This window comes from Oreochromis niloticus, linkage group LG3, assembly GCF_001858045.2.
Source record: "Oreochromis niloticus isolate F11D_XX linkage group LG3, O_niloticus_UMD_NMBU, whole genome shotgun sequence".
NCBI classification, from domain to species: Eukaryota; Metazoa; Chordata; class Actinopteri; order Cichliformes; family Cichlidae; genus Oreochromis; species Oreochromis niloticus.
Window position 1 is genome coordinate 4,366,763 of NC_031967.2, and position 25,439 is coordinate 4,392,201.

General features: G+C 39.1%; 1 protein-coding gene and 1 pseudogene across 6 annotated transcripts in view; one reads left to right on the forward strand and one right to left on the reverse strand.

Annotated features, from left to right (window-relative positions):
• sorcs2 (sortilin-related VPS10 domain containing receptor 2) overlaps nt 1-25,439 on the reverse strand; it is a 379,862-nt gene that overhangs the window by 128,737 nt on the left and 225,686 nt on the right. The window lies entirely within an intron of this gene.
• On the forward strand, nt 19,525-19,643 carry LOC112846576 (uncharacterized; annotated as a pseudogene).

Consider the following 25,439-nt stretch of genomic DNA (forward strand, 5'->3'; position numbering starts at 1 on the left):
CCTTCCTAGAGGAGCTAAAAGACATCCTCCTGGACCGCCAACAACACCATCCTGGGCCCGCACATCACATTTATGTGATCATTTGGGACAATGTCCGCTTCCACAGAACAAACCAAATCAGAGAGTGGTTCACCACCAACAGTGACCACTTTTTAAACGTCTGTCTGCCACCCTACTCCCCTTTCCTGAACCGTATAGAGGAATTCTTCTCATCGTGGAGATGGAAGGTTTATGACAGACAACCATACACAAGAGAGAACCTCCTAAGGGCAATGGAGCTGGCCTGTGTTGACATCCCAGCGGAGGCCTTCCAAGGATGGATTCGCCATTCCAGGGCGTTTTTCCTGCGGTGCCTGGCGAGAGACAATATAGCCTGCGATGTGGATGAGGTGATGTGGCCCGATGCAGCTCAGCGACATGATGCTGCACAGTGATTGTGGTGTGTGTGTGGTGTGAATAACGTAAATAAAAAAAACTTCACACCCTGATCATGTTTTCAAGAGTACTGTTGTGTGCAATAGATTCTGTTTTTGCTTTGAGTTGTGTTACAGTAGTGTACGTACATGCAGGATTTTCTATAGATTTATACTCTTCATATGAAACTCACAAATCTAAATGCCTAATCCTCTGCAGAGATCTACCACGATCTGTTACTGTATAGTTTTGAAAAATATGCACTGGCAGTTATGAAACAAAGAACCTTCTCACAAATTGAGCATTGTGTTTTCAATTGTTTTGCTGTAGTGTGTAATGATGTGTATAGTGTTTACATTTTTGAAAGCTTCGAGCTGCTCTTTTGGTGTGAAAGTTTGAGTTTTGCAGTGGGAAGGTGTGGTTGTGTTTATGTAGCTTTAGAAAAGGGTGTTGTGTTTAGACATTGTGGAACATGGTGGGAACGTTTGTGAAATGTGTTTTAGCATTTGAGAAAAACTGTAGTAGAAGCTCATGGAGGAGGTGTTTTAAAATAGGAGTCTGGAGGTAAAATGGCCGGTTTCATAGAGAACCTGAACTAATGGGCTGCAAATGGGGCTAGTAGATAGGAGGAAGCTGGGATAACGATAAGTTATGTAACACTATGCCAGCAGAACACTATAATAAAGAAATGAAGCATTTTTTCCCCCATTTCAGTCCTTTTGCTGTGCCTCCCAGGGCTGTCACTGCTGCTTTTTAAAAATTTCTACCATTTTCTTTGTGGTGTAAGTTGGCTATTGTTACGGGTCCGAAATTGAGGATGAGAGTAAAACAATGATGGTCCAGAAAAGGTCGTTCAAACAATTGATTTTAATGAATGCACGCAGCGTGGAGAGGTGCAAACTGCAAAACAGTTGTACATCTCTGCCCAAAATACACTCTAGATTGCTTTTATAGCATCAGGGTATTGTAACGCCCCTTCTTGCGTTTACAAGCACATAATTTGCATGTACAGAACATTCATGTATTTTAAGAATTAAATGCAAACACAGAGGTTCCTCCTTGTGGCATACTCTTCTGAATATAGTGATGACCTAAGGCCTTTGAGGTCACCATGGACTGGACATCCTTCCGTCACCTGTAACTAAGCAAACTCAAATACCACAAGAAGCTGAATACATTCAGGCCTTTGCTCAGCTACTATTTTACTATACCAATATACTCAGCATATGAGTTATGATATATATATATTTAACTCAATCATTTTAAAGTAGTTATAACTGCACCTATAATAAACATGTTAATATTTGATTATGATAACCCCTATAATATAAATTATAACATAACGCCAGCAGCTTCAATAAATGCTTGGATGAAATGATAATTAATGCAATGACAAGATGATGGTTATGTAAAATAGTCCCTATAATTCTACAATTCCCCCTTTTGACGTCTTCCAAAGACGTCACTACACTATTCCCAGGTCCACTACCTTCGCTCTGACCCTCTCTCTGCTACACCTTACTAACCTACTGTGTTCATCTCAGGTTCCTGTCATTATTCAAAGTTGGTTCCCAATATCATATCAGGCAAAATCACAAACCCTACTGCCACGTCTGCTTTGTTAAGCTCTTCAGTTAGACTCTGTACCGGTTTGCCAATCTGTGTGTACATGTCTCTACACTTTTAATGTCTAAATGCACATCTGGATGTATGTGCACTTGTATGTCTATCTGCATCTATGAGTCAGTGGTTTTTCATAAGAAACGCGTTAAAGTGAAGAATGTTTCCTGACTATTAACTCCTGATACTGGAGGGACTTTCCGGGTTGCCCAACCTCTTAGGTTTGGCCTTTTACACTTTTACTAAAGAAATTTTAACAGAGCCCAAAGAGATTTTTATTTTGCTCCTGTGCTTGACAGGTTAAGCAAAGTTGTTTTTTGTTTTGAAATTTTTCCCTTCTGTGTGTGTGTGTGTACATAAATAAGAATATGATAATCAACATAAGATCCCTGGTTTGCAAATGATTTTCTGCCCCCGCTGCAGGGCAACATCATGTGGTGGTGAGTCTATGTTGGCTAGTTTAATGCAAATATGTAACAGTTGCTTGATTGCATGGCCCACTCAGAGTTGCGCAGTTTCAAAGTATGTGGAGAATTCAATACACATTTCTTGGCTAATTATTTTCCCTATAAAGTGAAATCAAACATTACATTTGATTTTACTTATGTATTATCCTGTTCTGGGCTCTATCCATTATATTAACTTTATTTAATCTCAATACTCTTTATGTGTGTGAGCAACGCTTTTAGTCTTATTAAACACAACCCAAGTAAAATGCACACCATCCCCATGTCAGCCTAAATCTCCGCTAAAAAGCACACTTCAAAGTTTTCTATCTGGATTTACGCCTCTTTTGGCCTCAAGCATATACATAACATGCCAAGGTTACTGTTAATGCCCGTTAGACAAGTTTCCATTATCTACAACATTTTGTTTCACCCGGCTCACCCTCACACATTTCCTGTTCACTTATTGCATATTTATCTTTAACACCATTTACCTCAGTAGTTGCTAAGCAGAAACAAAGCAACCTGTGGTCCACCTTTACCCTGTAAAATAAACCCCTGTCATGTTTGTGTCTGTAAGCATGTCTTGCATTCATTCATTACACTCCCCGCCATTCCTGCAAGTTAGGAGCTGTAAAGTTGAAAGCTGCATCAAGTCCAGGCCTTTGGCCTGGCCTATATTTAAATCATGTGTGTTTGTAAGCGTGCATGCAATTCACCTGCTATGTTCTCATCTTCCCTCAACATGTATCACCTGGACACTCTCACCAGTGAAGCTTAAAACCCTCTTGGATAGAACATCAACTCTAAACAAGCACAGATATGCAATGTGTATAAAATGAACTAAACCTGTGAATAGAATGAATGTGATGACAAACCTATGCAATGCAATATGAACCCTGTAAACAATATTACTGGTATTATTTTGTCATAAAATAAATCAAACAAATAACTTAAGCTGTGTGACGGCACCTTGCGTTTACGCCAGGCTGTGAACTGCCCTAAATCTACTTGCTACACCCCCTTTTCACCTAGTTTAATTTTTTCAATCCTAATTTAAACTATTCCTGACTTCCCTCAATGCACACTGTAAAGTGTAAAAGATACAGTTAGCTTTCTCCTGGTAAAAGGTCCTACATTATTTTCTCTACCTTTGGAAACATCCTCTATCGAGTTAACCCATTTCATTTTTCAAACTTAGGCCTGATTTCTTCGCCCCCTTTAACGGGTAGCGCATATCCGGTCTGAACACTGTGTTTGGGCAATTTACGAATTGTTGCAGGATTTCTATGTTATGTAAAGTTCCTCTCATCCCTTTTATGCTTCCATTATAACCTGTGTCTAACAAGCTTTTGATCTTCTTTGTAATATAAACAACTCGGTGTATTTGTGCTCTGTTCTTCTCCTTTCTCTCATCTGATCATCTCAAGCACGTCCTGTACCAAATTTGCTTCCTCTTTTCAAGCCCACATTTAATTACAAGCTCTAACACATTTGCCCTATACGGCGGTCTCGACGTGTTTCCTGTCTACTTATAAAAATACCAGAGTTATTCTCAGAACTCAGAGCTGAAGTTCCCCTTTTCTAAGTCTGTAGGTTCAAGAAGAGAGCAAGCTGCTAGTCGGTAAACAACTTTATCATCACATAAGTTATTAGGTAAACGTCACGTAGACACATTTCATGTAGCTGATAACATATATACAATTTTCCTTTGACATATCTGTATGTGCACGCCTAAATTATAACCTCTTATTCTAGAAATCAAAAATAACCTGAAAATAACACTTTCTGCCTCAGTTTTACCATACCTAAATTATCAAAAAACCTAAACATCATCAAGTAATCCTAAAACCCCTTTCAAATTAAACCTTAAATCCTGTAACTCCCCCTTTTTGTGACACATCTCATGTGTTACAAACTCAAAATCCTTCACTCAGGTTAGGGCATTAAAAAAGGTTAGTCATATCATATTAAGTCTACATGCTCCGGACCTTCAAACCTGTTTTTAAGGAATGAAATCAAATTAATCATTATGTCAAATCTTTTCTTGGCTCCATCCACAGCCTGCATCCTTGGAACGTCCTATAAACAAAAGCCTGTGTGTTAACCAGAACATCACCTTTTATACTCACTTTCTCCACTGATGATCCAACCTGTGTTATAACCCAAAATAAACTTACACAGAACAGTTATTAATCATGTGTCCCCTCCGTTCATGGTAACTTAAGTTACATCAATGTTTCCCTTTTAGCATTTAGCATCCTATAATGTAATAACATAATCCAACCCCAATAAATAATTTTCTCAACGCACACATCAATATCCCAAAATCAGCATCCCCAGATTTAAGTCTCCCACTTGTCCTGTTTGTCAACCTTTTATTTATTTCCCCTCTTGGTCCCATCACTCACATTCACTCCCATGCATTCACACATGATATTTTTGCTGATCTGCAGCCTTCTGCGCACGTGATCAGATGCTCCACATCAGCAAAATGAGCTCAATCATTTGTTTTATTTCGTTTTTCCTTTTTAGGAAAATAGTTCTCTATACTTTTGACTGGATTGACTCGCTGCAATCCTTACTTGGTAATTTGTCCGCGCCGTCAGTTCACTCTCTTCCAGGCCTGCTTAGAGCAAAAATGAGAAAAAAAAGAGAGCTGATTGTTAGCTCATCAAAGTACAAAACAAAATCACCTGACAGGTTTTTTCTAAGTGCACTGTTATAAAAACTATGGGCCCTTTTAGACCTGTCCATATTTATCAAAACTCCCTCTATTAAAATGAAAAACAACAGCCCCAAAAATCTTAAACCATCTTAAATTTCACCCATTCAACACACCGAAAACCTCGCCAAAAGCTACACCGTTTCGTACACAACAATAACCCCGGTTAAGCACTTTACCATACTCAGATTCAGCCTAACACCTTACAACAATGTGTCAACACTAATTTATAAACCTCCTAATCAAATTTGCACCTCTGAACAATCTACCCTCCTTTAAGGCCTCAATCACACACACACAGCAAGCTCCTCTGTCCACATTCACACGAGCTCTCAAACTTTTCCATACTCAGCCATATCTCAACAATTTAACTTGGCAAAAGAAATACATGTTTAAACTTTATCACATTATTGAATTATTTTCATTTTCTTTCTATACTAATCACTTACTTTGATCAATCAGTGCAAGAGCACTCCTGAGTCACTCTTATAAACACTTTTCTTTTGTTTTGTTTTTTTCCATCTCTTTTAAATCTTTCCATCAATTGTATTAACCATTCACACCATTCTCTCACTCATACAAGCAGCAAGCAGATCTTCATTGCATATGCTTATGTTCTTAGCCAGGTTTTTAATCAATATCTGTTCATTAAGCTTCAGGAGCTTGTCTTTATAAGGTTAATGCATTTTCTGTTTGTGTGTGTATGGGTATATGTTATTTTGCATCTATGACTTCACAGTCTCCCAGACTTCTTCCCAACTCTCCGGTTAAGCAGTCAGTTTTCTTTTTCCCCGAGTTACTAACCCACATTTTGATTTCCCACCTTAAATTACCGCCCTCCTGGTCTTCAGCCAGGAGCTGGGGCTTGCTTTTCAGGTTCCTGGACACATCATGCTGTGAACAATTCAACCAGAAACTTGCCTTAACTTATCCATAGATGTTAACCTCTAACTTTCTTCCGACTGCTGCTGTGGAGAGCCGGTCCAAGTCTGCTTTACTCCTGAAATAACAAAACTAAGACATTTTCATTATTATCACAAGTGCTTAAATGACCCGTTTCTCTTTTTCTAGTCAAAAATACCAATTATGTCATGTATGTAAGCGTGTTCTTCCTTGCGTTATGTGGTCATGTAAATGCAGTGTAAGCTGTTTTCTTCATTGCATCCTTATGTATTTATTGCATTTTCATGTATTCATATTTAATTTATGCATCTTTTCACTGAGCTCTAGATTCAAACTATCTCACTTCTGATTCATTTCAAAAATAATCTCACATGTAACAATTTGTATGTGTGTTTTCTATTCATTAATATAATTGTCGGTTATTTTGATTATCTTTACCTTTTGTATTGTCTACCTCTTTGTTGTGATGTGGTGGACATCCCTAAACTATCACGAGTTCAGGGTTCAATTTTCAATCCAATTATATCCTATATTCTCGCAGTCAAACTCGTCCAGCTTCATCTCTCACTGGTCCTTTTTCATTCACAGTGTCCTGTTCGGGCTTCAGAGCCCAGCAAACACAGTCTGTTTCTTCTCTGTTTTGATCTTTCAGTATTTCCTCTTCCTTCAGTCTTATTTTCATTTGCTCTGTTTTCTTCTCCATTCATCTTTTCAATCTTTTCTTCCCAGATTAAGTCCCAGCATGGCAAAATATCACTCAATGTCCAGTGCTCTTCCACAATTCTTTATCCCACTGTTCAACTGCCCAGCCTGTATTTTCACAGTACATGTTGCATTAGTCTTACATGCTGCTGCTGGTCGTCAGTCGTCATCAGTGTTAATGGATCAGTGGCACTGTCGTTTGCCTGCTGTATTCAAGTCCACGATGTTCTATCTGTCTTCATCAGGTGATTAACTGTCCTTTGAACGTCTTCTCCGCTTCAGGGACAAAGTGAGAGATCCAGCCACACAATTTCGAGCCAAAAACTGGCTTATTCTCCCAATTCTTTTAATCTACTTTTCTGCTGCTGAACTCAAGATTGCAAAGTTGAGAGACGCCCACCTGTATTAACACACTAGAGCATACAATTAGTATTATATTCATTTTTTTTTATCTTAAAACCTCGATTTGCTTCATCTTTTTAGAATTTAACTCTGTCCATTTCTCTGGGTGCTCCCCTGACATCATCAGTCACACACACACCTTCCTCTCACACACACAGCAGCACAGTATTTCCTGTTTCTTTTTCCTGTTTCTACAAATTAATCAAACACTTGTTTTTTCATATTTACAGTCTACAAACCCTCTTTTAGTTTTACTAAGTCTTGGTCTAAAAACAATACACCCTCTTCTCACACACACACTTTTAAATATACTAAGTTTTTGCATTTGTCAGTTTTTTGTGACATCATTCACACAATACTTTCATAATCATCTCACACACACTGCCTTTTCTCTCAAACTTCTACTTTTTCACTCATTCTACTATGAACCTCCCTAGTGTTATTATGACTTATTTACTATTTAGTACAAATCACACAGAGTCACTCAAATCAAATACTGACAGCATTCACACAGTTAAAATCACTCCAAATACGCTTTCATACGAGTATTTTGGACATGCCTTCCATGATCAGAAAGAGCAAGTCAAAAGAAAAAAGAAAAAGAAAACTGAAACCTCTCATAACATCACTCAAAGTCAAATATCTTCATAGACCCAAAAGTAAGCATATTATTTCCCTAGTCAAGAGTCAAACCGTTACTCACAGTAAATTTTAATCTAACAGCCTTTGTGTTTTGAAACTAAAAACAGGAAGAAACAGCGCCCAATTTAAACTGCGCCTGTTGTCACTCAACAACACACACAGAAAATGTAACTGTATATATTATCTCAAACTGAAACAAAACCCATCTAAAAATCCTAAAACATCTTACTTCGACACCCCAAAACACACATCGCTTACAGACATCTTTATTAATTAAATTATCTCAAATTCAATTTCAGTTCTCAGAACCCAGGTAACGGTCTTAAGTATCAACAGTTTATGTATCCTATCTCAAAACCCCTCAAAAAGTCATACAGTCATGGCAAGAAATAAAACTTTACTTACATATTGTAATAAACAAAATCAGCGTCTTAAGCACATGCATCAGCAATGTCTAGCAGTCTCTATAAACTTCCTATCAGTCTTACACCGTTTTACCTAGTACAGACACGTGTCAAGCAAACCCCATACTCATATTCTACAGTTATCATGAAATACTTATCATAATCAACAACAGTCACACAAATATAATAAACATAAACTGCATTTCTTCCCTTAAAACACAGATTGAAGTCGTCCTTAACCCAGGCTCTGCAGTCAGTCACTAGTTACTCATTAGTAAACAGGAAATGTCAGTCTAAATAAGTCGCAAGCATCTCATTTACATAAACACAGACACACTCTCAAAATAACCAGCCGGCTGCAGTGCCTGTGACAGGCAAAGCCTATACACAAACAAAGAAATTATAACATAGAGACGTCTGATAAATTAAATAGTATTTACAAGGCCTTAAATTGCACAACCTACATAATTTAGACAAAATTTGAATTAACCCTCCAAGGGACAAACTCCAAGTTTTTGATAATCAATGACCCAGTATCAGGTCCAACCTGTGTCTGGTCTAATTGCTAAAGTTCCTAAGTCAATTTAAAAGCGTCCAACGCCCAAGGTCCAACCTTTACTACCCAAAAAAGTGCATAAACCGTTCCAAACGGCAAAGTGGTCCAACCACTAGTTATTCTGGAGTGCCCCAAGCTCCACAGTGACCAACTGACTATCCCTCAACTGAGGACAAGGTCTAAGCGTCCTTGACCTTGGCAACCGTTACGTCTGAGCAATACACTTCTTAGCAGTCCAACTGCCGTTCTAGAATAATTTATAATACTTTGAAAACACCCCATAAAACTACACAAGCAATCTTATTGATGTCCAAGCCCGGCTTTATGTTCAATTAAGACTTAACTGTCACAAACTCTTCGCCAATAACCTATAACCTAAATTCACTCTGCAGTCCAACTGCTTTAAATACACTTATTCTCTTTACTCTTTACTTATTTTCTCTTATTCTCTTTACTTATTTTCTCTTATTCTCTTTACTTATTTTCAACGTTTCATTATCATTACTTCAACTTCAATTCTCATGAGATTTTTCACCAAAATCAAAAGAGACATTTACCAGTAATTTCAGTAAGTAGACTTTAATTTCTCATGTCCAATCTGGCACATTTTGGAAATAATTCAACAGGTAGTGCCTTACCTTTGAATAAGCCGGCTTATGTCCACTCACTTCGACCACTGACTCGTGTCTGCTTGTTCGAGCGCCTCGGACCCTCTCAGTCTCAACCTCCAACTTTTCTCCCTCAACCTCGGCCAAATGCACCAAATGTTACGGGTCCGAAATTGAGGATGAGAGTAAAACAATGATGGTCCAGAAAAGGTCGTTCAAACAATTGATTTTAATGAATGCACGCAGCGTGGAGAGGTGCAAACTGCAAAACAGTTGTACATCTCTGCCCAAAATACACTCTAGATTGCTTTTATAGCATCAGGGTATTGTAACGCCCCTTCTTGCGTTTACAAGCACATAATTTGCATGTACAGAACATTCATGTATTTTAAGAATTAAATGCAAACACAGAGGTTCCTCCTTGTGGCATACTCTTCCGAATATAGTGATGACCTAAGGCCTTTGAGGTCACCATGGACTGGACATCCTTCCGTCACCTGTAACTAAGCAAACTCAAATACCACAAGAAGCTGAATACATTCAGGCCTTTGCTCAGCTACTATTTTACTATACCAATATACTCAGCATATGAGTTATGATATATATATATTTAACTCAATCATTTTAAAGTAGTTATAACTGCACCTATAATAAACATGTTAATATTTGATTATGATAACCCCTATAATATAAATTATAACATAACGCCAGCAGCTTCAATAAATGCTTGGATGAAATGATAATTAATGCAATGACAAGATGATGGTTATGTAAAATAGTCCCTATAATTCTACACTATACAGTTATATTTAGATCTGTTTAAGGAAACTATGGCCATTACATCACATTTTGTTTTCATCTCTATTGGCACTCAAAGATAAAGGGAGCTGTACAATTTAACTCAGTGTACCAGAGGCAACAGGCAATAGGAACAAGTTCCCATACACCATATACACAATCTCAAAGCCCATTTAATCACCCCTGGGACTGCATGCCTCAGAATATGACTATAATAGACTGTGTACAATATTTTTCTGGTTTAGCTTTTCGATACCCTATAAGCAAAAAATAAATAGTATAAAAATAATAAATAAAACTACTATTCTGACTGACTTGTGTATTACAGGAAAGATAGATGGTCCTGTGTGCAGTGCGGCACATCCAAGCGTGGGCTAACACAATGTAAAGCCTCTAGCACTCTGCCACAGTAAACAGTTGTTAGTGGATTACTGGGAATCAATAGCAAGTAGTGGTAAAAAAAAAAACAACAGAAAAACAGCACGCGTATGAGATGAAAACCTGCAGCACTGCATCTACTTGCACTAGCATTACAAATAGCAACATACAGAAACAAAAATGGAAAAAGCCCTAGGTATTTTAAATAACAGGGCTTTTATTTAATTTGTTCAAAAGGCTGTTGGTGCTCCTCACCCCACCTCAGATTAAGAGCCTGGAGGAAAGCCACTTCTCTTTTGCCTCAAAAAGAGCCAACTATGGTGGTTCTCAGATTAGAATTCCTTTTGGTGGTATTCTCTGGAGAACTTCCACGCACATCCAGCTAGTGGGAGACCCCAAAGTATGCCATGCCCAGCTCTTGCTATAGGGATAAGGGATAAGCGTCAGAAGGAACTGGAAAATCCTTCCTCAGAGAGGGATGCTCTGAATATTCTTCCTAACCTGCTGCGACCACAAACGGTCCTCACATGTATGAAAGAAGGAAAATAAATGAGCATGCTTTTTGATGTGTTAAAAAAGTGCATGGATAGAGATAATTAAAATTATCTGCTGCAGTGGGTAGGTGGCCCCAAATTGGAAAAGTAACACAATCAGTCTTAGAGCCCCAAACTCCTATTATGTGATTTCATTTGGACTTTTTCTGAAGATTTTGTGTGCACTGGTTTTGGACCACTACCATTATAACAAGGCCTGCATGTGCTTTTTGTTTTGCATAAGCATTGTAGTTCATTCAAAAGATGTTCAGTGAATGGTTTGTATGGCTCACAGCCGCTATTTAGAACTATATGGAACTCTATTGATAATGACTTTGTGTCCTTATTTGACGTAGCTGTGAAAGGAGCATGAGTCTCATCTTTAATTCAGGAATCACCAGCAGATTATTAAAAGTATGCTTTGTACAAACCCAAGCACTGTTGCATTTACATGCTGTACTAGTAAGGTCTTATAAGTGCAGTGTGAATTGTGCATAGTGTGCTAGTAAAGCATTACTGTAATAGAGTGGGACGGCGGCTGCTTGTCGCAGAAAATGTTTGCGACAGGCTGCCAGCTCTTGGCCTTATGGCAATGTCTTCTTTTTGTCTTTTACTTGCACCTTGCATGTACCTTGGAGGGCTTGTTTTGTTGATACTGTTCCAGTTACCTTAAGTCACAAAAAGCAATCCCATTTTCTTGAATTTATTTCAAAGTCAGGGTGAAGCTCCCGGCATCCAGACAGTTCATAAGAGTGGAGTGCTTGGATGTGTTTTCACAGTGTCGGCTCTGCCGCTTTTTATGTCCCATCCAATAAAGGCACTGCAAGTTGCTCATGGCTACAGCCAATACTTGTAGAGAATGTTTTTCATCTGGACTTTGACAGTTTAGTCACTGTATAAAAGTATGAGGAATTGCCTTCTGCAAGACGATAAAGGACCTACTACGATGCTCTCTCTCCTCGGTCTATTAGGAAAGAAAACTAAAATAAAAAACGTCATTAAGACCTCTTAGCTGTAGGCCACATCACCACATGCGACAAAACGCTCACTGTGTGTGTGTGTGTTTGTGTGCGTGCTGCTGGGAGTCTCTTTTGTTACCCTCTCAGGCATGTTAGTAAGCTAAGTAGAGTGTAGTAAATTAGGTGAATGATGAGCGTGAACAGTTGCACTGTGCCACTTCTTTAATCAGTCTAATTATTAGAATCACACTCAGAGACTGACAGTTTTGTTTGGCATTTTTTTGTGATCTACTGTTCTTTCTGTTATCGATTTGATTTTTTGTACATTTTCTATTTCCTTCTTTTTCTTTTGAACTGACTTTGTATACCTTCTTCCAGATCTCGTCTTTTCTTTGTATGCTTTTCTGTCTTTTTTTTGTTCTGTCTCCTCTTCTGAGTCGTGTGCTTTTCTGTTCTTCTCTGTCCTTTTTTCCCATCGTGTGTCTTTTGCTAGCCTATGTTCTCCCCTCATGTCTTTGATTCCTCACCTCTCCTCTCTCATTATCTCCATCCCCATCTGTTTTCTTTCTCTCTTCTCACCTTCTGCTTCTTAAAACTTCTACTCTTCTGAACAATCTCCTGTCTTTTTATCTTCTCATCTCATTTCCTCCTCTCATTTTTTGCACTATCCCATCTTCTTTCCTCCTCTTTCCTTTCTTTCATCTTTTGTCTTTCTCACCCTTTTTCCTTTCATTTCTCCTTTGTTCTTCTTTGTCTTCCCATTGCCCCTTGCCCCCCCCTTTCTAACTCCTCTCATAAGTTCCTCTCGAAACCTGTCTGATTACCTCCGTGGGATCCATAAAGGCAATGGGGATGTGTGCTCAAGCTAATGATAATTAAATAGACTCATCATCAAACAGTCATTATGGCAGCTTGCCCCACCTGCCCTTGCTCAAAATGGCAGCTGACTGCCTGACACCAACCGTCTGTTGCAGATTTTAACAAAGAAGCACTCTTTCATCCTGGAAGTCTACTTCATTTGCACATGAAACTAGTGCACTGGGTCACTTGCGTGTGGTAACTTTTACAGAAAGGCAAGGAGAAAATATAGCTTTATCAAAGAATGCTGTTTGAGATAAAATAAAAGAGATTGTCTTACTTTGCAACATTTTAATAATTATCTATTTTTAGATTAAAAAAAACAAAAGCCAAACAAAAAAGAATGTTCAAATAGACAAAGAAGTACAGTTTTTAAAATAATTCTGCTATGCAACACAAGCGTTTCTTCCTAAAATATTACAAATAATTTATACAAAAGTCAAAAGCTTGAAAATAATGTGTATCTCCTCTGCCTTTGAGGCATAAAAAACATATAGAAGCACTTACTATAAACAAAAACAAGAAAAAAGAAAAAAGATTTTTACATAGTGCTCTGAATTTGAAATCCATTACAGTTTTTCTCAAATGCTAAAACACAAAAGCCAATCCTCTAAACCAAATGACCAGTTGTTTAAACACATTTACTAAATCTAGCCATCATTTACCAATATCATAAATACATGTCACATGAAGACACAATTCACAGAACACAATCCTCCGTTGTCACAAATCTAACCACATTTTGCCTTGCTAAGACACAAGTTGCAAAAGAACTCTGCTCATATTCTCAAATGAAAGCTCATGTGATGCAAAATGCTTGCCACAGTCAGCAATATTTGAACACAATGAACATACCTGGCGTCATTCATTACACACAACGACTCAAAATTAAAGACACTTGTTGTTAATGCTGTGAACACATGTATAAAAGCAAGTTCAGAGTGCAGATTCCAAACAAACACAATGGATGAAGGCAGAGTCAGGGGAAGAGGAATTCGATGCAGAGGAGGGACAAGAGCTGGCCCTGGAAGAAGAGAAGCAGGCCAACGAGGAAGAGGAGACCAAATCAGTTGTGACTGTATTGTAACACATGTCAATTGACAACACGTTTCTTTCTTTAGAGTTGAAAGAATGCCACATAGAGGTGGGATGGTTGCCATATTTACAGCCGCACAAGAAACCCTCATTGTGGATATGGTTCGTGGGAACAACCTCATCAGACTCCGGGAGATCAGAGACAAAGTCATTGCCGATAAGGTCAACTTTGAGAGCATTGACGATGTCAGCTTGGCCACAATAGACCGAGTTCTCCGGCGCCAAAAGACGCGGATGAAACAGGTCTATAGGGTTCCCTTTGATCGCAACTCTGCACGACACAAAGACCTACGTTACGAGTATGTGCAAGTAAGTATACATCCATGTTCACAGTACAGTTAGTGGACATACTGTGTTGCTCAGTGGCCTACATTACTTCTGGACAATACTGTGCTACCTGATTGACTGTTGTTCTGAACACCTGTACACTTTCACATTTTCACAGAGGATATTACAGTTGGACGCGATGGCCAGACCTCACGAGTACCTCTTCCTGGATGAGGCTTCAACCTGCAGAAACGAAGGCAAAGAGGCCGTAACATCATTGGCCAAAGAGCCATCACTGAGGTCCCTGGCCAACGGGGGGGTAATATTACTCTTTGTGCGGCCATGGGTTCGGAGGGGCTTGTCCACCGGCATGCTGTCCTTGGGTCTTACAACACCCAACGTCTCCTTGTGTTACAGTAGTGTATGTACATGCAGGATTTTCTATAGATTTATACACTTCATATGAAACTCACAAATCTAAATGCCTAATCCTCTGCAGAGATCTACCACTATCCGTTACTGTATAGTTTCTAAAAATATGCATTGGCTTTTATGAAACAAAGAACCTTCTCACAAATTGAGCATTGTGTTTTCAGTTGTTTTGCTGTATTGTGTAATGATGTGTATAGTGTTTACATTTTTGAAAGCTCCGGGCTGCTCTTTCGGTGTGAAAGTTTGAGTTTTGCAGTGGGAAGGTGTGGTTGTGTTTATGTAGCTTTAGAAAAGGGTGTTGTGTTTAGACATTGTGGAACATGGTGGGAACGTTTGTGAAATGTGTTTTAGCATTTGAGAAAAACTGTAATAATTACTGAACTGAAAAAAGTACTGTTTAAGAAAGGATAGTGCATTTACATCCTGTTCATCAGAGTTCAAATTATAAGTTAAATACAATGAACAAAGATTTGGAAATTGAAACCTTAGCAAAGAATTGCTAAAACACTAAATCCCATTGTAAAAACTAAACTGTCAACTATGAAAACTCTTTCATCAAATCAATCCCACAGTTGCCAAAATCTTAAACACTATTCATCTGGTTAGGACATCATTTGCAAATCTGAATCACCCATTTACCAAAACTCTAAACACATTCTCAAACACAAAACACATTTAGCATTGTGGTGCACTTGTACCCAGAATGGTGCACACAGGCTACAGAAGTTAAACACAACTAACACACTGTTTTCATCATTAACACACTACCACTCAAAATGGAAAACACATGTTGCAACCTCTTCTTCTGCTTTTTGCTAGACTGAATACAGCTTCATCCACAGAGATGTATTCATGAGGCCTAACCATTGAGTCAAGCTCAAAGATTCTCTGTACACAACAAACTAATGTTAGTTCTGTAAATGAATAGTATGATGTATACATGTGCTATGTATACAAGTATACTTGTAACTAAATGGTATTTTGTTTAGAATTGAAGGATGGCCACATGAGGGTGGAAGAACACGCATGCGCTCACAACACCAGGAGACACTTAGGCTACGTTCACACTGCAGGTCTTAATGCTCAATTCCGATTTTTTGATCAAATCCGATTTTTTGGTCTGTTTGTTCACACTACAAATAAAATGCGACAGCAAACGCGCTCTAGTGTGAACGCTCAAAGCGGCCCGCATGCGCAAAAGAAGATGTCACACACAACGCGCTCTGTTTGGACCCAGAGCAAACAATATTGTTTGACTAATGGCCCTTAATATAAAGACTTCGGACTTTACGTTTCCCAATTTTTGCTTTAAGTTATTTTGTTATTTACATAATAATGTAAATAACCTAATAATTATCCTTATTGGCGTTTTAGAGGAGTGGTGCTTCAAAGGATAGTTGCAGATTTCTGTCAGAATCTGCAGATTAAACAGTACAAATAAAATGTTCACGTTGTCTTCCCAACAGTTTCACTGACATCTACACTGGATGGCCAGGAAGCGTTCGCGATGTCTTCTCGGGCGCTTCTCTGGCACTGATAATTGGCGTCTGTCTTGTGTCAGTGACGTAAAAGACGGATTTAATGCGACATGACCGTTCAAACAGCAGTCGCTTTCTAAAACATCAGATATGTATTGGATTCAGTACCACATACGAAAGTGACCCAGATCGGATTTGAAAATATCGGATTTGTGCCGTTCACACTGCCATACCATGATCGGATATGGGTCGCATAGGGTCAAAAAAATCTGATTTGATGCGCTTTCGCCTGCAGTGTGAATGTAGCCTTATTGTGGATATGGTCTGTCAGAATAATGCAATTCGACTGCATGAAATACAGCAGTGGATTATAAAAAACAACATACGTACATGTTGAATCTAGCAAAAAGGAGAAGAAAAGGTCGTAATGTCATAGGTCAACGTGCTGAATTATTATTATTATTGAACTGCCTTGCCCGCGTGGTGGAAATGTAACTATCTGTGCTGCCATCAGCAACTATGGGGTTCTCCACAGTCATGTTACGGTTGGGCCATACAACAACGAACTTATAGTAACAATACTGGATGGTCTACGAGATGCTTTGGTTGAGTAGAGAGATCGCGAGCAGGCAGAGCATCCCATATCATTTGGGCCAATTTGAGCCTTCACCGAGGTCCAAGAATACGCAATTGGTTTCACAATGTGCAGCATTTTATCAATGTGTTTCTTCCACCATACTCTTCCTTTCTGAACCCTATTGAGGAGTTTTTCTCAGCATTGAATGGAGCATGTAGTGAGATAGGAGTGGAATCTTGCCAGGGCTGAATTCAGCATGCTAAACGGTTCTTTCCTCGTTGCCTTGCAAGGGAGACCATAGCATGTGATGTGGATGAAGTCCTGTGGCCTGACCCAGCACAAATGCGTGATGCTGAGGCAGAATAAATCATCTGAATATGCTGTAAAAATATATAATTTTTTAATGTATATATAACTTTTTTTTACTGCAGTTCTTTTTTTGTTAAAATGTGAGTACAAGAATAAATGAATGAATAGATAAATATTATTTTCCAGCTATCTCACAGTGTTTTGTATTTATTTCTGTAGTGTGTAATCGTTGCTAAGTTGTGTTTGCACATTGGCTGGTTTTGTGTGGCTTTTGACAGTAGTGGTTGATTTTGAGTAAAGTTAAAATAGTTTTGGGTCAAATGTTTGGTTTTGCAAGACAATTTAAAGGTTATTTGAGTGTAGCTTGAATTTTACACTTTATGTTTAGTGTTTTGACAAAAAGAGATGAGATTTTAGGAAATGTGTTTTAGCATTTCAGAAAAACTAAGAATGTGAACACACCCTCCTGGCTAGCACACTATAATGGGTTAGAATAAACATATACCCGATACTGTCATGTGGAAAAAATGTACCAAGTCTTTTAACCTTAGGGCTTACATAGGAGGAATTAACAGAAATTAATCTGATCCATACCAGGTTCTAAAACTATTTAAATACTACCTCTGTGTTTTTTCTATGACTTTATAAGTAGCCTACATTGTTTTTAGAGGAATTTTGTCCCACTCTTTAAAGTGTTGTTGCAGTACACTGAGGTTTGCAGGCAGCTCTCGTGCTGCAGTATTTTGGGCTGAATTCTGGACTTTGACCAGACTGTACCTTTCAGCCATTCTGCACTAAAAGTTATAAATGTCAGTGTTCTGTATCAAAGGACTGAAAAGATGCTGAACTAATACCACATTACAGCAAAATATGACATCCATTTTATTTTTAGTTAAACGGTAAACAACAACAAATAAACAGCAATGAAAATGGAGGCCAATTAGGGTAAATGAGAAATAAATACCCCATTGCAATCTATGAGAGTGTTATCAATTAAATACCTTGCTTTCTTTTCAAGTAAGCTAAATTAAAGAATATAGAATGTACAGTAAGCCATCTCATTTACAAATGTCACTGAACCCATTTGTTCTTTGAGCAGTAAATTACCGGTCTCCTGTGTTATAAAGAGGTTTTGGAATTATGGTGAGAAAATGACTGATACTGAAGGCAAATTTCGTAAATTCTGCTCTTTAAGTCAAAGTCTTGGTGTTGGAAAGCAGTGCTGAAACTAAATTTCTACTATGTTTATTAATGACATTTAAGCCCATTAATTCACCTAAACCATCTATTTGATACTTCTTTAGCAAGAGGAAGTTTGAACCCAGTGGTGTGTTTCTCCCTTAAGTTGTTCAGCTAACTCGGATAAACCTGCATGCTGTAAAAAAAAAAATCAATCAATCAAACCAATTACACCAAATAAGTCTGCACAATCAAGTCCATTCAATTAGCTAGAAAAATACAGGTTGGAAGCTGCCGAGGAAGTTAAATTAAGCAATGGTTTTACTTTCATTAAACTGTAGGCAAAGCAGTGACGGTGTGTTAATTAATTAGCCTTCATGAATTATGGAATTATGTGCACAAATGAATGAAAACAAAAGTGGAAAGAATAGAAATAAGAGAAAATAAGAAAATGCCTTGCATGGGTTTACAGTTTTTTCTGAATGCTTAAACCCTAACTGTGATTCTTATAGCACAATTTCTAAAACTATTAATACTTATAGCAAAACCACTCACTGAGTTTGCAAAACTAAAAGCACAAATACTGCTTTGCACTCAGTTTGCCATTTTGTAACACACACTTTGCAAACCTGTAGCTACAATCCACTGCACAGCACTCTTTTTTGCAGAACTGTAAACACAACTCACGGCTTTACACTCAATTTGCAAAGGATCAACACACTCCTAGCAAAACTATACACATTTATGGCCATTATTTACACTATTTTGCCAACTGTCTGGCACACTGTCACATGTGAAAACTTTTTTAGATAATTAGTTCACTTTGCAATCAGCCTAAGCACTATAATACAGGTAAGCTGTGTGTGTGGAGTACAATGGAGGGAGCAGGAAGAGTGAGAAGTAGAGGAGGCCGAGGAAGAGGACGTGTGTATTTCGACACAAAGCGCAGATAGTAACAGAGAAAGCAGAGCCAGTGGCAATTTGCTGAAGCTCTTATTGGTCTCCATGTCAAAAACCAGAGATTTATCCACCGTCTACATAGACAAACAACCAGCTCCAAGCTGCTGGCATCTTAGCTTGAAAAGCCATTGTTAATGGGACACAGACACAACCATCAGAATCGAATACATATTTTATTGGCTTGATAATCAAGCAGCATTAATTCCGCTTCCAGAGACAACTAAAGCCGCAAAATGGCAGTGATGTAAAGGATGGATGCAAACAAGCACAACAGAGGCAGCTTACAGCCATACCACCCTGAGCACGCTTGATCTTGTTTGATCTTGGAAGCTAAGGAGGGTTGGGCTTGGTTAGTACTTGGATGGGAGACCGCCCGGGAATACCAGGTGCTGTAGTGGGTGGCTGTAGAGCAGGTCAGCTACTAACTGGCAGGTTGGTGGTTCGATCCCAATTTGCTCTAGTCTGCATGCGAAGTATCCAAGATACTAACTATGTTGCCCTCCGATGCATCCATCAGAGCATGAATGTTAGAGAAATCCTAACAGCTTAAAAAAAAGTGATTGTGTGAATGAATTAGTTGAAAAATCCTTTTTCTCTTAACCATTATTCCTTTTACTTCTCAGACCTCATCACTTCCTTGTATTCCATCTTAGCCTCTTCTTGCCCTTTTCTTTCTTTATTATATTCCTCTACTCCTGCGCTTTCATTGTGATTTGGTCTACAGATTAATAGACACCCGTGTTTTAATAAAGTCAGCCATGACCTCCTATCGGCCCCCTCCTATCTGCTGGACCTCAAGGCTTATTGGAGAAGCGATAATAGGAAGATGAGAGAATGTGAGACAAGGTTTGAAAAAAGACGGATGGTGATGGTGTGGGGGTGTCATTGTCATCTAGGAGGATTGTGACAGCTGTATAATGGAAGGGGAGGAAGGGCAGACAGACCAGACAAGGAGAGCAGGATGTGGTGTGCAATATGCAGGTTGGACACTGTATCTGTGTCAGGGTCAGCTCTCATTACAGTGCTGACCATAAGATGGCAAGCTCTGACCGTGTGTCCATGTCAGTGAGGATGTCATTCAGGGAGTATCTGACACCTGCAACAATGAAGTTAGATTGTTATTACAGAAGTGGGGGTGGGAATTATAAGAACAGTGTGTAATGGATTATAAAAACAACCTCATGGTATACACAAGCAGCTCACATGAGCCCACAATATCAAATCTTAACAGGCTCCATTCTTTACTGTTATTAGTGAACAAGTGATTTCTAATAAGGGAACTACATCACATTTTCCCATCTCATTTCCTCCTCACGTGCTGCTCGTATGGCTTTCTCACAAAACCACACAAGGAAAAAGACTAGAAATGTAGACCCAGAGATAATGGTGGCACCAGGAGAAAGCACAAAGATCATAACAAAATATGTAAAAAATATGTAAAGACTGTCCAACATTCACAAAGAGGTTTAAATTTCACCAAGAATATTGGTTCTGAATTTGTTGAGATTTTCAGCAGGATAGACCAGGACATCATCTGACCCATTCCCACCTTGATGGGTTACAAAGTGGGGATAAAGTGGAGACAGTCTCAGCAAAACAAAAGAACTGAAGAATGAAAAATACATGGAGTGATAAATTGCCATTTCTATTGAAGCTCCGAGTCTGATTTTAACAGTATGAATCCACTGAGCCAATATCTCTTTAGTAATCAGCCTAATAATCAGCCTAAGATGCAGGTGGTAGTGGTGCAATGTATTGGGAATCTTTTCTTGGTGCAGATTTTGTTCTTAATATCAGATACTTATAATCATACATTGTTGTTTTTCGTGGACATTTCTCAGTGGCTACAAATTCATATTATATTTGTCACATACACAGTACAACATGTAGTGAAATGCTTGTGTCTGAGCTGTGGACAGGCTGCAGACGTAGCCACGCCATTCCTGGGCTTGGTTTTAGCATGGTGGGGTTTAGCCAGGGCCCCTACTGGATACCGGGATGTCCAGTTGCTGCAGTCCACCATCTTCTAATGAATACTTCTAGAAGGATAATGTCACAAAATAAGTCATCTAAACCTATTATACATCAGGGTCATTTTCAGCATCTTTTTTTCATATTTTTATTCTTATGCAAGCTTAAGTAGCTTAGAATATTTCACAGTTTAAAATGCTTTTTAATCGTATACATACACCACACAGATCTATAACCCACACTTTACCACAGAAGAGACACACCAAAAAGGTTTAAAATCACTATCTACACAGCATCAAGCAATGCTTATATTGAAAAGGGAAAGGCATGACATAGCTTACAGGATCATTAAGGTAATGTTGCAACCTAGTACAATGTGCATTAATACACTGTAAAATTAGTAGTATTTTTTAATGTACAGGGTGGGCCATTTATATGGATACACTGTAATAAAATGGGAATGGTTGGTGATATTAAAGTCCTGTTTGTGGCACATTAGTATATGTGAGGGGGCAAACTCCTCAAGATGGGTGGTGACCATGGTGGCCATTTAGAAGTCGGCCATCTTGGATACAACTTTTGTTTTTTCAATAGGAAGAGGGCCATGTGACACATCAAACTTATTGGTAATGTCACAAGAAAAACAATGGTGTGCTTGGTTTCAACGTAACTTTATTCTTTCATGAGTTATTTACAAGTTTCTCTTTGTTCACAGCCATTGACATGTCGAAGAGGTTAACACGTGAGGAGCGGATCGAAATTGTGTTGATATCTGGTGAACGCAGTAACCGGGTCATTGCAGCAGATTTCAATGCAAGACACCCTACGAGACCTCCCATCTCCCATGCTACAGTTAGCAAACTGCTTGCTAAGTTTCGTGAAACTGGTTCAGTGTTGGATTTGCCAAAATGTGGACGCAAGAACACTGTCACTAATGAAGAAACATCAGTGGCTGTCCTAGCTTCATTCAGCAAGAGCCCACAGTGTAGCACTCGCCGCATGTCACTGGAGAGTGGCATTAGTCAAACATCCCTTCGGCGGATATTAGCTACTCACAAATGGCACCCTTACAAACTCCAGCTACTGCAGCATCTCAACGAGGATGACCCAGATCGACGCACAGAATTTGCAGAATGGGCAAAACAACAATTGGAACAGGACCCTCAGTTCACACAGAAGATTTTGTTCAGTGATGAGGCAAACTTTTATGTGAATGGTGAAGTTAACAAACAAAACCACCGCTATTGGTCTGACACTAACCCACATTGGATGGATCCCTCCAAGACTGTTGGAACAACAAAAGTGATGGTTTGGTGTGGTATATGGGGTACAACGATAGTGGGTCCATTCTTCATCAATGGAAACCTCAAGGCCACTGGATATTTGAAGTTGCTACATGATGATGTGTTTCCCTCTTTATGCACTGAAGCTGGCACGTTCCCGGAGTTTTTCCAGCAAGATGGTGCACCACCACATTATGGGTGCCAGGTCCGAGCATTCCCAGATGAACAGTTTCCTGGAAAGTGGATTGGTCGTCGTGGGCCAGTTGAATGGCCCCCAAGGTCTCCCGATCTGACCCCCTTAGACTTTTATCTTTGGGGTCATCTGAAGGCAATTGTCTATGGTGTGAAGATACGAGATGTGCAGCACCTGAAACTACGGATACTGGATGCCTGTGCTGGCATTTCTCCTCCAGTGTTGCTATCAGTGTGTGAAGAGTGGGAGAAGAGGGTTGCATTGACAATCCAACACAATGGGCAGCACATTGAACACATTTTATAAGTGGTCAGAAACTTGTAAATAACTCATGACAGAATAAAGTTACGTTGAAACCAAGCACACCATTGTTTTTCTTGTGACATTACCAATAAGTTTGATGTGTCACATGGCCCTCTTCCTATTGAAAAAACAAAAGTTGTATCCAAGATGGCCGACTTCTAAATGGCCACCATGGTCACCACCCATCTTGAGGAGTTTGCCCCCTCACATATACTAATGTGCCACAAACAGGACTTTAATATCACCAACCATTCCCATGTTATTGCGGTGTATCCATATAAATGGCCCACCCTGTAGAATCTCCACAGCTTAAACTATTACAAGATTTAAGTTAGTTGTTAGTTGCTGGTGTGTCAACTTTAAACAGAAGTTCACATTTACTACTAGGATGGCAATTTAATGGCAAAATGACATTTTATAGGAAATAACCAGCATACAAGCAGTTGGCAATCTGCTTAAGCAGAGTTTCCTATTTCAAAGAGACACATCGTAGACAAGTTGCACTCACTGGTGCAGATGGGCTCAGATTAACTCCAACATGTTGCCAATCTGTCTGCATTTATAGCTTGGATGGAAATTATTGGCAAACCTTTCCAGATTTGACTGAGAGTGATTACAATGAGTCCATGTTGGACCACAGTTGTTTGGAGACAGGTTGCCTCCTGTCATCCCAGCATCTGTATGTGAGAAGTTGGAGGTAGAAATGAGTTTCAAATGAAGCAGCTTGGTAATAAAACATTCCTCAAATTAATAACAGATTTCTCATGGCATTTTTCCCACCTTGATTTCAGACTTGAACAGACTGTATCACTTATTTATTTCCTGTCAAAAAAACCAACTTGCAGAATCAACTCCATGTTTCTTTTCATCTCCTTTTATCCACTCCTTCTTCTCGTGTCATTCATTCTCCTTCAACCAACGATTAGTCTATAAATAGGAATTTGACTACATCTGTGTTGACCCCACAGTAATGACAATGTCAAGTTATCATTAAGTCATCCTTATATCTCAACATGCACACACACGCACACACAAAACAACAACAACAACAATCATCACAGCCTGCTGTTACTGATACTGCTTGTTTTCAACTAAACAGGGAACAGTAGGGGGTGGCTGGTGAGGCATCCATGTGGGTTCAGACAAACACTCACCTATGTCTGGGAGTAGATACACAAGCAGACACCTCAACAGATACTTGAAAACTCAGAGGACACAAGTACATTTGCATAAACAGACAAGTGGACTAACCACAAGGTGCCAAACAGAGCAAAATTACACATACAAGCTCATAGAATGCACACGAACACAGTGGGGAAATCACAGTGATCAAAGGAAGCATCCCATGGAGATTTCTTCAAAATGTGCATCAAGATGGCAGTTGGCTCCGCCTTCCTCTGATTGCAGTGAGCTCCTTAATGGCAGAACGGGTCTGCCATCCCCTCCAATGTTTTAAATCCCAGTCTACTTCACTCTATCATCCTCACCCTATTACTATGCTGTTAAAGATTTATACTTGTGTTCAAAACCAGAGTGTGTGAGGGTAATGGTGAGGGATTTTAGGGGTCGGCAAATCTTCCAGGGTTATATTTGGGGACAGATGTTTTGAATAATGCACAGAGTCTCGGTGAGAGAGAGATCCACGCATTTTCAGCTAATGAAAAATCTAGAGGTATGTGACAGCGAGGGACATGCAAGAACTTATATGAGCATAGGCTGGACAGTGACTGACGGCAATGCAAAGGGCTGTGTGTGACAGAACTATTTCACTGTTTGTTTGGGGGTTTTTTGATAATCAAATAATTTTTAAAATTGTATGAAGCAGGTAAATAAAAATGTTTTCAGTTGCTTAACTTGGATAGATTCTGTTAGAATTGCCATGACTAGATCAGACCAGTGTTTCCCAACCACTGTGCCGCGGCACATAGGTGTTCCGTGGAAGAATATCTGGTTCCGTCTGATTAGTACTCTAAGCGATCAGCGTGAGTAATGGGTAGAACAATTACATTCTCTTCCACTAAAGGGCAGTACAAAAACCTACTCTAATTTAATGGGTTGCCAACTGACAGTAAAACGGAAGAAGATGAAGAAGAAATTACATAATAGTCATGCTGTTAGTGAGACAACACAGCGCGTAATAGCAATAAATAAAGAAAGAAAATAAAGAAAATAAAGAAAAAGTAGTCAGTCTGACCTGGGTCCTGGAGAAAATTCTGACCCAGATGAAGGCCCTAGCATGAGTAGTGGTCAAAAGAAAGCAGAAAAGGTATACTGCCGACAAACCAAGCCAAGTCCGCTATGCCTGGTGCGTGGAAAATCATCAATCTGCTTTTCTTTGACATTTTTGTTTGGTGGTGTGCCGTGTGATTTTTCTAATGTGAAATATGTGCTGTGGAAAACACTGGATATGACTACCATGAATTTCAAAGTTCCACTATTCAGTA